The sequence below is a fragment of the Bacillus rossius genome, chromosome 3, assembly GCF_032445375.1.
Source record: "Bacillus rossius redtenbacheri isolate Brsri chromosome 3, Brsri_v3, whole genome shotgun sequence".
Classification (NCBI taxonomy): Eukaryota; Metazoa; Arthropoda; class Insecta; order Phasmatodea; family Bacillidae; genus Bacillus; species Bacillus rossius.
Genome location: NC_086332.1, coordinates 12,135,156 through 12,146,351, shown reverse-complemented (window position 1 = coordinate 12,146,351; position 11,196 = coordinate 12,135,156).

Here is an 11,196-nt window from a genome sequence, read left to right as displayed (position 1 = left end):
ACCTACCATTCGCTCACTCTTCTCAAGAATTGAACTACACCCCTTGCCAACACACGCTATTCGTCTTAGTCATTCCATTCCCCTATAGATATAACTACAATATAGTTAAACCATCCTTTTCTTTCTACTTCGCTCACACAAAAGATTGCATAGAGTTCTTCCTCAACTTGTTGCCCCAGATCTCCCCATCCTCCCATCCTTTTCAATACTTGATACACTACAACTAGCCTCGCCATACATCTTCTGCCCTTTAGGGTCTCCCTACACTATATCCTTCAACGGCTCTGTTGGTATATAAATATACTTCTCTTTTCATTTCTATCAATCCTCCTCAACTTTCCCTTCACCCATTCAGGTGCTCACCCCTGCACTCAAGCACTGCTGTATATGGATTTCATACTCCTCCAGCATACTCCAGCATGGGATGTACCTTGGTATTATACCCTTTTTCTTTATAACATTGCGTCCTCCCTCATGTCCAGTGCTTTTCTACTCTTCTTTACTGCCTTCTCTATCTGCTATCCTAGCCAAGTTTATTTACAACACTTACCCTAGGTAACTTATAGCTTTTTGACTCACATATCACTTCTCCCCTCTTGTATCTGTACACTCACTCCTACCCGTACTTTGATCCTGCATTTCTCTCCACCTCCATTCTCTCACATTTCTCCTGTCTCCCTCGTCCCCTATCTTTATTAATAGTAGCAATGATCTTCACTTGTCCTCCCCCTCATCATTTTTCTGCCCCGCCCTTCCTGTTTTTAAACCCTCTCCCCACACCTTCCCTATTCAAGTGGACCTGTCACTTGCATATACTGCTTTTGAATCCTTCTGGCACTTACAGAGTCCTCTCTCTACGCCTGACATTGCTCCAACATATCTTTTGCAAATTTTAAGTTTGTTGAAATAGATACGTCTCCTTGGAAATATCCCACTAATAAGAATGTATCCACTGTTTTATTTATTTTATTTCATGTAACATTTTTTCATAAATCAATCCCGAATTTTCCTCATGCTTCCTTCCTTATGAAGTCATTTGTTACCACAGGCACTTACTTCTTCCAGCTGGTTTTCCTTTACACTTAACTGTACATACAAAAATTGTCCCCTCCTCGCCGCCTTGTATGCCCCCGGTAGCATGATATACCATAGCATCAAGTCCCAGAATATTGCTATTGTCTACATACCAGCTCCATTTCCTGTTCTGGCCCTCTCATACACGGCATATACTTAGTACCGATTCGGTTTTCCTCTGCCTGCTTAAGCTCCCTTGGCTATCTTGTCCCAAGTTTTCTCATTTCCTTTTTAAATATGCGATTCTTGTGCCTCACTTCGAACTTTTTCACCTTTATTTATAATCCACTGTTACCTATCCCTCCATATACATTTCCATAGCTTTATTTACTCCTCCAGAGCTCCATTATGCCTCCTCAGTTTGCTAGGCTCTTCGTCCAGTTACCTAACTCTATCTTTATGCTCACATAGATTAGCGATCTCCTTCTTCACCCCCTTGAGTTCTGCTATTAACTGTCTCACCTCATTCTACAACTCAACTCCATGCTTATTGTTGGCCTCACTTCTTTTCCCCTTGCTTGCTTCATGCCCCTCCTTAGACTTGTCTTATTTCACTTCTATTAACCTTTCTACCTTCTTTATCTCCTCCTCTAGCCTATATATCCAGCTTACGTCTTCCTTTCTATAGGTTCTAACCTCACCTCTCTCTAAACATTTTAACCTTCTCATTTTTACTGTTTTCTTTGATTTCTTGATGCTGCAACAATAACCCATTTCCTCGCCTTAGCTTCCATTTCATTTTGCATCACAACTCCCTCAACCCCTTTCTCACAAATTCCGCAGCCATTTCCTCCCCATGTTTCCACTCAATTGCTTTGTATCTCTATCCTTTATTTGTACTCGAAACTCATACCTTCTGCATTTTCCCCAAACATGATCGTTCTGAATTTCTCCTTATTACCTCGATCTGAGCTACACACTTTGCATATCCATTTTTTTCAATGCTCTTTAATCCCATCGTAACTTGTTTACATTCCATACTAAACCATCCGTCACATACATCACACTGAACGCCATTCTCTGTCTTCCTCATAACGTTTCCACAACTCTTACATACACAACCCTTCCTTCCATATCTAACCTCACCACCATGTGCTTACCACCGAACATCGCTCAACTTACACTCTCTTCTTCTGCCAATTATTTATATACACTTTCAAAAACTTGTCTTCGCGTTCCACTGCTATAAACAACCCAGATGCAACTTTAATACGCCGACCCGAAACTACACTTCTTCCGCCGCCATCTTAAAAATGATGGAAATGCACGGTAAACCCACAATACTGAAATTAAATATTATATTTGTACCTATCACCACCACTCTTGCTTGGAGTAGCAACGACCGGGCTTATACCTCGTGTTTTGTTCTTGCCTTGCAGTCTTATTTATAATTTTGGCTCCAATTTTACTAGCAACCATTAAGTGAATATTTTGGGTGGAAAAATTTTGGGTGGAAAAACCGCAGTTTACAAACAAATAGAATAAGACTTAAGTGCAAGTCAGTTATTTGTTTTATGTAAAGAGATTTTTATATATTCAGCTTTGTTAAAAAAATATGTTAAAATATTTTTTGTGGAGATACCAAAACACTCAAGTAATTTAAATTGTGTGCCGATTAAGTTAAATGAAATCATTACACCTCAGAAAAAAATCATGGTATTTTTGTTGAGAGAAGCTGAACCCATGCTTCTATAACAAATGGATTTCTATGGTGATATATTCGTCAGAATATCCTTGCACCCGTTTTTACATGTTAAATATTTCTGTCACTTGTTTGCGACAAATGTATCACACAAACTATAGATATCATACAATCTGTTAATCCAGGATGAAACCTGATAAGATAACATAATCTTGAAATGATAATGTCTTCAATTTTACTGCGATCCTGAAAGTTAGAAAACCGCTCGAGAAATCCATAGGTACATTAGAATATTAATGTGTTACTGTTAGTCTGTAGACTCTTGCCGCCCGCTGTAAATACGGTTTGTCTCGGCTTTCATGAAGAATTTACTTCATTCCAGGCGTTCTATAATTGCAGCTGAAAATTTTACATGCATTGTACGCCAAAACGATGCATCTTAAACAGTTGCAACCAGATGGTTGTTTTTTTGATTATGTCATAAAATCTTGATTAAATTGCATTAAATAACCATAACATTGAAAGGCTCAAATGCTGTTAGCAAAAAGAATGAATAAAAGGGCAGGAAAGATTGCCTTAGCAATTAGTACTCGGTACTTCATAGTGTCCAGGCCTTTCCCACAACTCCCCACCAGTCGTCCACCTTACCAGACTCTAATGCCGAACCATTGATGACCCTTTTTTCAATTCTTCACCCTTTTTTCAAGTCGTTAAACCATTTCTTGAATGAAAACCAGAAAGGACAGAGGCGTTCTGACTTTTGGTAGTACGCTGCCTACAACTCTCTTTCCAGTAGGTTCCCAAAGTGCCAGAGAAGAACTCTGTAGATTAAAAATGAGTCCTGGATACTATAGTTAAAATTGATTACCTAGGTTTTCTTAAGACATCACCTCCCAAAATTATTCGGGTTGGGTGAACTTCCAAACAACCTGTGTGGAATGCTTACCACTAGATTTACGCTTCTTTTTTTTTTGTGTCAAACGAAACCTCAAAGTGCAATATATTATTAATTTCTATATCAGGAATTTGAACCGCATACATTAAAACAAATAAAATAATACATTAAGTATTATACTTATATTTATTATATTATATATACTATAAAATCAACGAAAATTCTTATACTTGAGCTCTTTTCAGAATACACTGTGGCGATACAGCAACATCGTTCCTCGATTCGGATATTAAAACACAATCGTCTTTCTTTACTCAAATATACATCTTGAACTGATAATATGTATCTCCAAAATTGGTTTATTTATTACAAATATAACACTTAATTGTCAGTAATGTTTGCTTCTGCATGAAACAAATACCTGTTTGGATCGCAAAGCTACCAAGAAATATGTGTATGTGGTCAGGCATTTGTGCGGTAGTTGGGAACCCCCCCTCCCCCGAAATTCACAATACCACACCAATTTACTCACATAAATTTTATAAAAAGGGGTACAGCATAGCATTTGAACTACTATAAAACTATGGCGGCAGAAGAGTACGCCATGGAATTCTAAAGCTCGTGAACAGTTACGACAAATGTTTGAATGTAGGAGGTTATTATGTAGAGAAGTGAAAGAAGCTTTCGGTCTGAAAAAGGACTGTTTTTTTTTTTCAAATAAATATTGTGTTTCTTATTTGGTTTAACTAAATGATCTTTATTTTTGGATGACCCTCGTATAATAATTTTTAATCATCTTGTAGTAGGTGCGTTAAAGTTCAAGAAGGTGATGGAAAAGTTTATCCTGTTGAAAATGTCTCCTTTGAAAGTAAAACAACTGTTTTTCCCTTTAAGGGTGTTATTGAAGAACAATGAAAAAGCGAACTTATTCACAATCCCTAGGTTTTAATCATGACCATTGAAAAAATATACACGAGGTTAAAAAAATTAAATAATGTAATAGAGAATAATAATAAACTGTATACAAAAAACAGCGAATTTAACTGGTCTCCCGCAAGACTAACGGAACATTGTAAATTGTTAGAGATTTTGAGATTAATTCATTAATAATGAAGTCCTTCGGGATTTTATGGATACATATTGGATAAATTAAGAGTCTAACATAATAGACCTTCGCATGCAAACTTTATGTAAAAAGAGAGAAATGTGAATTAATTATAATTTCTCATAACAAAACGGTACAATATTTTAAAGTATAGAAGAAATAAATATTCTTATGTAAATATGCAATATTAATCAATCCTGTTCGCACCTAAAGCAGTTTCCGCATCTTGTGAAACGGTAACATATGCAGAAAAATCAGTTTCCTATCTCCACAAATTGCCAAGGCACAGTTGGCGGAAAACTTGACAGAGTGTGATAAATCAAATTTCTTCTTCACAAGCCGTTCTAAAGGTTCGTAATGAGCTGATAATTTAGCACAGGAGTTCAGTCGTTTCTAACCAGACGTGGTTAACTCCAACCGCAACACCCCTCACCCTCACCCAGGCCCGTCGAGAGCAGGCCGGGGCCCAGGGGATACTAACAGTGGGGCCCCCTCCCATCACTGTTCAAAATACCTAATGTTATCAACAGTGAAAGGAAAAGTTTTATTCTCTTATTAAAATACAACATTTAAAATAAGAAATGGCATGTACTTATGTTATTAAAAGTCAGAAAATTATTTTATACTAACATTAATCATTTTAATAAAAATATGGGGTTCAAAATAAACTCTATCAAAGTCTGATCAAGGAAGTCACTAATTCTACATAAATAATTTACATGAAAAATGGCATTCAAATTAAAGTCGAACACAATGAGATAAGCATCAGAAACACCACGAATTCTACATAATTAAATTACATAAAACTTGGAGTACAGTAAATTATACTCGAAAACTAGGCCACAGTAAGATAAGAGATGTAACAAATTTAACAATCATTTAAATGAAAACCTGTAGTCTGCCACAGTCTGATCACATGTTTTGCAAATTCCACATAATGTAATTAAATTACTTAAAAAATATGAGGTAAAATTATACTGGGCCACAGATAATATATGTTGAAAATTTAACATTAAAAATTTACATAGGACCTACATAAAAGTACACAGTACAAGTAACAGCACTCTTATCACAGCCTGAACACAGAGTTCCAAATTTACAATTATTTTAATGGGGCTTTGCGAGCTTTGCGATTAGCAAATATCTCAATGACCTGATTAAAGTTTAATTTTTTCGCAAGTCTGCTTTCCACTGCTAATGTTCCTAGGTTGGTCAGACGGTCCTGGCACATTGTAGATCGCAGTACATTCTTGATCCTATACAGAGTACTGAAAGATCGTTCACCTTGTGCTACAGTCACTGGAAATGTGAAAAATAATCGCAGAGCAACAATAATGTTAGGAAATAAACTGTCCAGTTTCATTTCATGCAGTTCATTCAGCAAATCAATACGTGGAAGAATTTTCTGTCCTAGATTGGGAAGATGAATTGCTTTGAGATGTAACAGTTCCTCACATATTTCCTCAATTATGTCCACACTATATTTCTCATAAATTTGCCTTCCACATTCACGAACTTGATCCTGTTCTATCTCATGATATTTCCACAAGTTGCTGAAAATGTTACACAAGTCTTTAGCTGCTTCAAAACGCTTCGTCAAATTTCCAATAACAGCATCCAACAGTACATTAAATACTTGCCAGTGAAAATGTTCTTCTGGGTTTGCTTGTTCGAAAGCATCTGCAGAAAGACTATCATCTGCAAACAGTTTCCTGCACCGTTTTCTTTTTGATTGCTCCTTTGATAACTCTGGTAATATATTTAGACATTCTGCAACACATTTACATTCAGCCCAAATCGAATCCCAGCTATTTTTTATGGCCGTAATGTTTTCAATCAAATGCTGTATATTTTCTACTTCTACATCCAGTGTAACATCTCCTGCTTGCAAAACCAAACTGGTGTAATTTATAGAAGTCAGGACTTTAAACCAAATTGAACCCATTAAGATGCACTCAAAATTTTCCAAGTAGCTCTGGATACCATTTAAATCAGCTCGAACTTCCACAGTAAGGTTCAAGTCAAGAGCCTAATCAATTGCCTTCTTGATTCCTGGTATGTGTGTTGCAAAAGGCTTAACACATTCAACTCTTGCAGACCAGCGAGTAGTAGACATGCTATGCAGAGAGCAGCCAGTTTTTTCCTTCAGTATTTGCCATCTCTGAGGGCTTGCAGAAAAAACAGTGAACAACTTCTGTAACACCCCGAAAAATTTTATAACTTCAACACAACTCTCGGCTGCATGAACTCCACACAAATTCAAGCTATGGCATGCACAAGGTTAGAAGATGACAAGTGGATTTTCCTTCTTAATGTGAGCTGGTGCACCCTTGTACATGCCACTCATGTTGCTGCCATTATCGTATCCTTGACCACGACAATCACCAATGGGTATACGATGATGAGCTAATGTCTGAATTATTAGATCCGCAATGGAGGCACAAGTCTTTTGGTTGCAATTGACGAAAGCTAAAAATCTCTCGAAGATGACATACTTGTTACTCTCATCACACAAGTAGACATAACGTATTATGAAGACTGTTTGTTCTATATGAGCTGAATCAGGTGTTGCATCGACTATGATAGAATAGTACTTCGCAGCTTCTCTCTGTTTTTAAAATACAGCCTATAACATGGTTAGCGCAGCACTCAATGAATTCATTTTGAATTTCTACTGACAAATAATACACCTGAAGTCGTCTATGTTCCATTTGAGATTCCTTTACTTTTTTTAAGTGTTCTGAAAGTAATGGATCATAGTGGCTTATCAACTCTAATATTCCCAAAAAGTTTCCATTTCTGGGATCGCCAATCAAATTACTTTCCCCACGAAAAGCCAAGCCACTTTCTCCAAGGAATATTATAACCTCGAGAAACCTACAGAGTAATTGTTTCCAAACTTCAACTTGAGACTGAATATTGCGCAGTAGTAATTTGTTAACAGTCACTTCTTTACCCAGCATTATTTCCAAACTGCGCCATTCTACATAGCAGCTTTTGTGGTTGATGCTGCTTTCATGCTCTGGAAGTTTGTCATAAAGCCTTTTCCAGTTTTTGCAGGGTCCCCAACCAATGGAAGTCGACAGAATAGAACGACTTGATGGCGGCAACTTACTAAACAAACTGCAAGGAAAACAGAATAAAGCTTGTTTGGCATCACTCCATACAAGCCAGTCACGTGGCAAAACTTCTCCATTTTTCAATTTGCAGTACAGAATATTGACAGGGAATGCATGGTCTCCTACGTCAGTAGGCAGTGTCTTAGGGTTTGCTTTCGGCCCTCGCCGAACAGCATCTTCAACATCATTTGAAAAAGGGTTTGTCTTAAGCAGACCAATATCAAAATCCAGCAGTTTTCCCCCACGGATTGGGTCTTCTTTGTTTGTTTGATTTGAAGATGAGTTACCAGTTGAATCTATCAAGATTTGGCCATCTGCAAAATCATCCTGCGGTGCTGCTCTATGCATCAAATCATGATAACTGCAGGGTACTTCTTTCTCCAAGTTACCACCATTTGTGTTAGCACTTGTTACAAGGTCGCCACGTGAACTCTCTGTGACACTGCTAAGAGCATTTTCAGTTTTATCAGAGTGTACAGTGGAGATAACGCTGCATGTCATGACATTGTCATCTAACCCATGAGTAATATCATCAGTTTGATTGCTTCTATCATGAACTTTTTTCAAGTCTGATCTGTTGTCCTCCGATTTAGCTGTAACTACAAAGCCTATAATATATCTCTGGCCACGACTAAAAAACTTGTCCCGAGCAGCCTTTTCTTTTCTTTTCTGTGCCCCAGATTTGTGATGGTATTCCTATTCGCCAACTTGACATACGTGCTCAAGAGCTCACTGTGACGCCATCTGTTATCAGCACCAGGTACTAAAAGTCCAGTAAGTCAAGTGTCGCTGGCTCGCTGCTTGCTAGACAGTACATAATTTACTCTGTTTTTTATGGCAAGTAAGCGATTTTTAAAACCATCACTAAGGGAATAATATCCAATAACATATTTTATAAAGGTCTCAGACAATAACATATGATTGCAGTGCAAAGTTTACATACATTTAATAGTCATTTAAATCTACCATCGCCTTTTCAGAACGCAAATGTTGACATACTATGCTCGGGCCTCGGGCCCCCTGAAGGGAGTCGGGCCCCGGGGATTTTACCCCTGCTTCCCCCCCCCCCCCCTCTCGGCGGGCCTGCCCTCACCACCAATAAATAACGGGTGGAACATGATTTTATTCCCTGCAGGAGAATAAAATTATCATAGCAAGCTTCCGGAACATCAAATTTAACTCTATTGAGTTAGTACTCTGTTAGGTATTACAGTTAATCGCGTAATTTTTAACGAAGAATGAACCACAAATAAACGATGGTTTCTTCGTAGTCCTATATGAGTGTAACCAGTTATTCGTAGTATCTACGTCAGATTCCATGTTCCGAGGTCTATGTTCCGTTGTAAACTGGATAAGCATACACATGGATGGAAAGAAGAAGAGTGTGTTTGCTTTAAACTTGAAAAGAGTCATATTTTTTTATTAATACTTTAATACTGTTCCTATTAGTTCAATTCATAGTAAGCAAGTTTCAATGCCCAAAAGAAATTACTAATATTACTGGATAATTTGTAACAAACGTTCTTCGTAAATTTGAGGTGACAGTTTTTAACAGTGTAGTACCTTCTGTTGTCTCAGTTGTAGTTTCTAACATATTAGCCAAACGTCCTGAAAACGATTCCCTGTCTGGTCAGGGGATTTTTTTTTTCAGATTTTTTTTTTCAAATGTGAGTATTTTCTTTCCCGTGTACTGCACTGGGTGTGGGTAACAGTGAACCACAATAGAATCATTTAGTTTAGTCGGCCCCAGCTGGCCACGCCGGTAAAGCCGGTGTCACACTATCCCGTTGTGGTTATTAAGACTTCAGTAACGGTTTTTGGTTGAATGTCCTTTGTTTGATTTACTTTCTTCTTGGTACTAGCCCCGTTGAAAGCAAAGATTTCATCGATGTTTCGTTCAACCTTGCAGTTTCCATCTTCAGGGTAGCAGTTACCCACTGGTAGCAGATACCAGCTAGGTAACTGCTACCCTGAAGATGTATACTGCATTGTCGACCGAAAACGTCAGTGTAAAGTTCGCATTCGACGCGGCTGGAATCCAGAAGACAAGCAACTTCAGACAATGGCCACGAAAACCTGCTTCTCTTGGAGTGCGCAATGCAGGTCTCTCAAGAGTGAATGAAAATCGACATGTATTTTACCGCCTGAGGCAGGGTCTGCATGGATGGAATGGGACTGATACTCACAGGAGTCGGCTGCACCTACCGTCGGGGACTGACATGTTCCAGCCATCATCCTCGAGAGTGCGTGAAGTGAGATGATATGGCGTGAGGAGCAGCGACGGAATGATTTGATGGCGGAGACGGGAGCACCCCGAGAAAACCCACAGTCTACGGCAACGTCCGCAACGTTTCCTGCCGAGAATCGAACTCCGGTCGCCTGGGGAGTAGGCAAGTGTTCTAACCTCACGACCACCGCGCCTCTTCTCTCAAGAGTGCACTAAGTAAATGTATCATAATCTGACGTGTAAAAAAATTGATTTAGAAGAAATCACCGAGTAGAATCTGACAACCGCTCCGCTTCGACCACGCAAGTGTGACGCCAGCATGCGTTTGTGGGGAAGCCGGTTTCCACTAAGCCATCCAATAAAACCACTTATGTAAGTAGGTGGTAGCAAGAATTGACATGATAGTCACCTTTTTATATTTCTAGCAGTCCCTATTTTAAAACTTGATCAGCACATGATTGCAAGTTGAAAGTCTGACAACAATTTAAATTCGGCATTCAGCGGTAAGATACATAAATTCGAAGAAAAAATTTTTGAGTATGGTTTTCAAAACGGTTGGTAAGGGGGAGGGGGAATAAAGTGAATAATGCAGTAGTTAGTTAAATAAAACACAATATAATTTTTTTTTAGATCAAAGTATTTATTTTGTGATTCAGTGTAGATTATGTCATGCCGTAAACAAATATAAAAAAATAGCTGAAATATAAATTATATAAGCTATGTTTTGAGGAAATTTAAATTTGTTATGGAAAGTCTACTCTTTTTCATATACGTACATAAAGAGCTGGTTCAGGAGAGAGAGAAAACAATTGTATGCATTGATGTTTAAACTGAATCAGCATAATTTTTCTAGAAAAAAAAACAAGCATCAATCTACTATACGTTTTCTAAAACTTTTTCATGAAAATATATCGGATGAAATTTCAGAATGATCTTACCTAAGATTAATTATTTGAAGAATATAAATTAATTAAGATTATATTATTTTACAAATAACAATAAAATAGTCGAAAGTATTTTTTTTTTGTTGGTTAAATTTCAAATTTCAAGCACGACATTCGAACAGGTAATCTTGAAGAGTTGGCAACCCTGCATGAGTCACGCTGCGGCACATTACAATGCCACGCACACCCT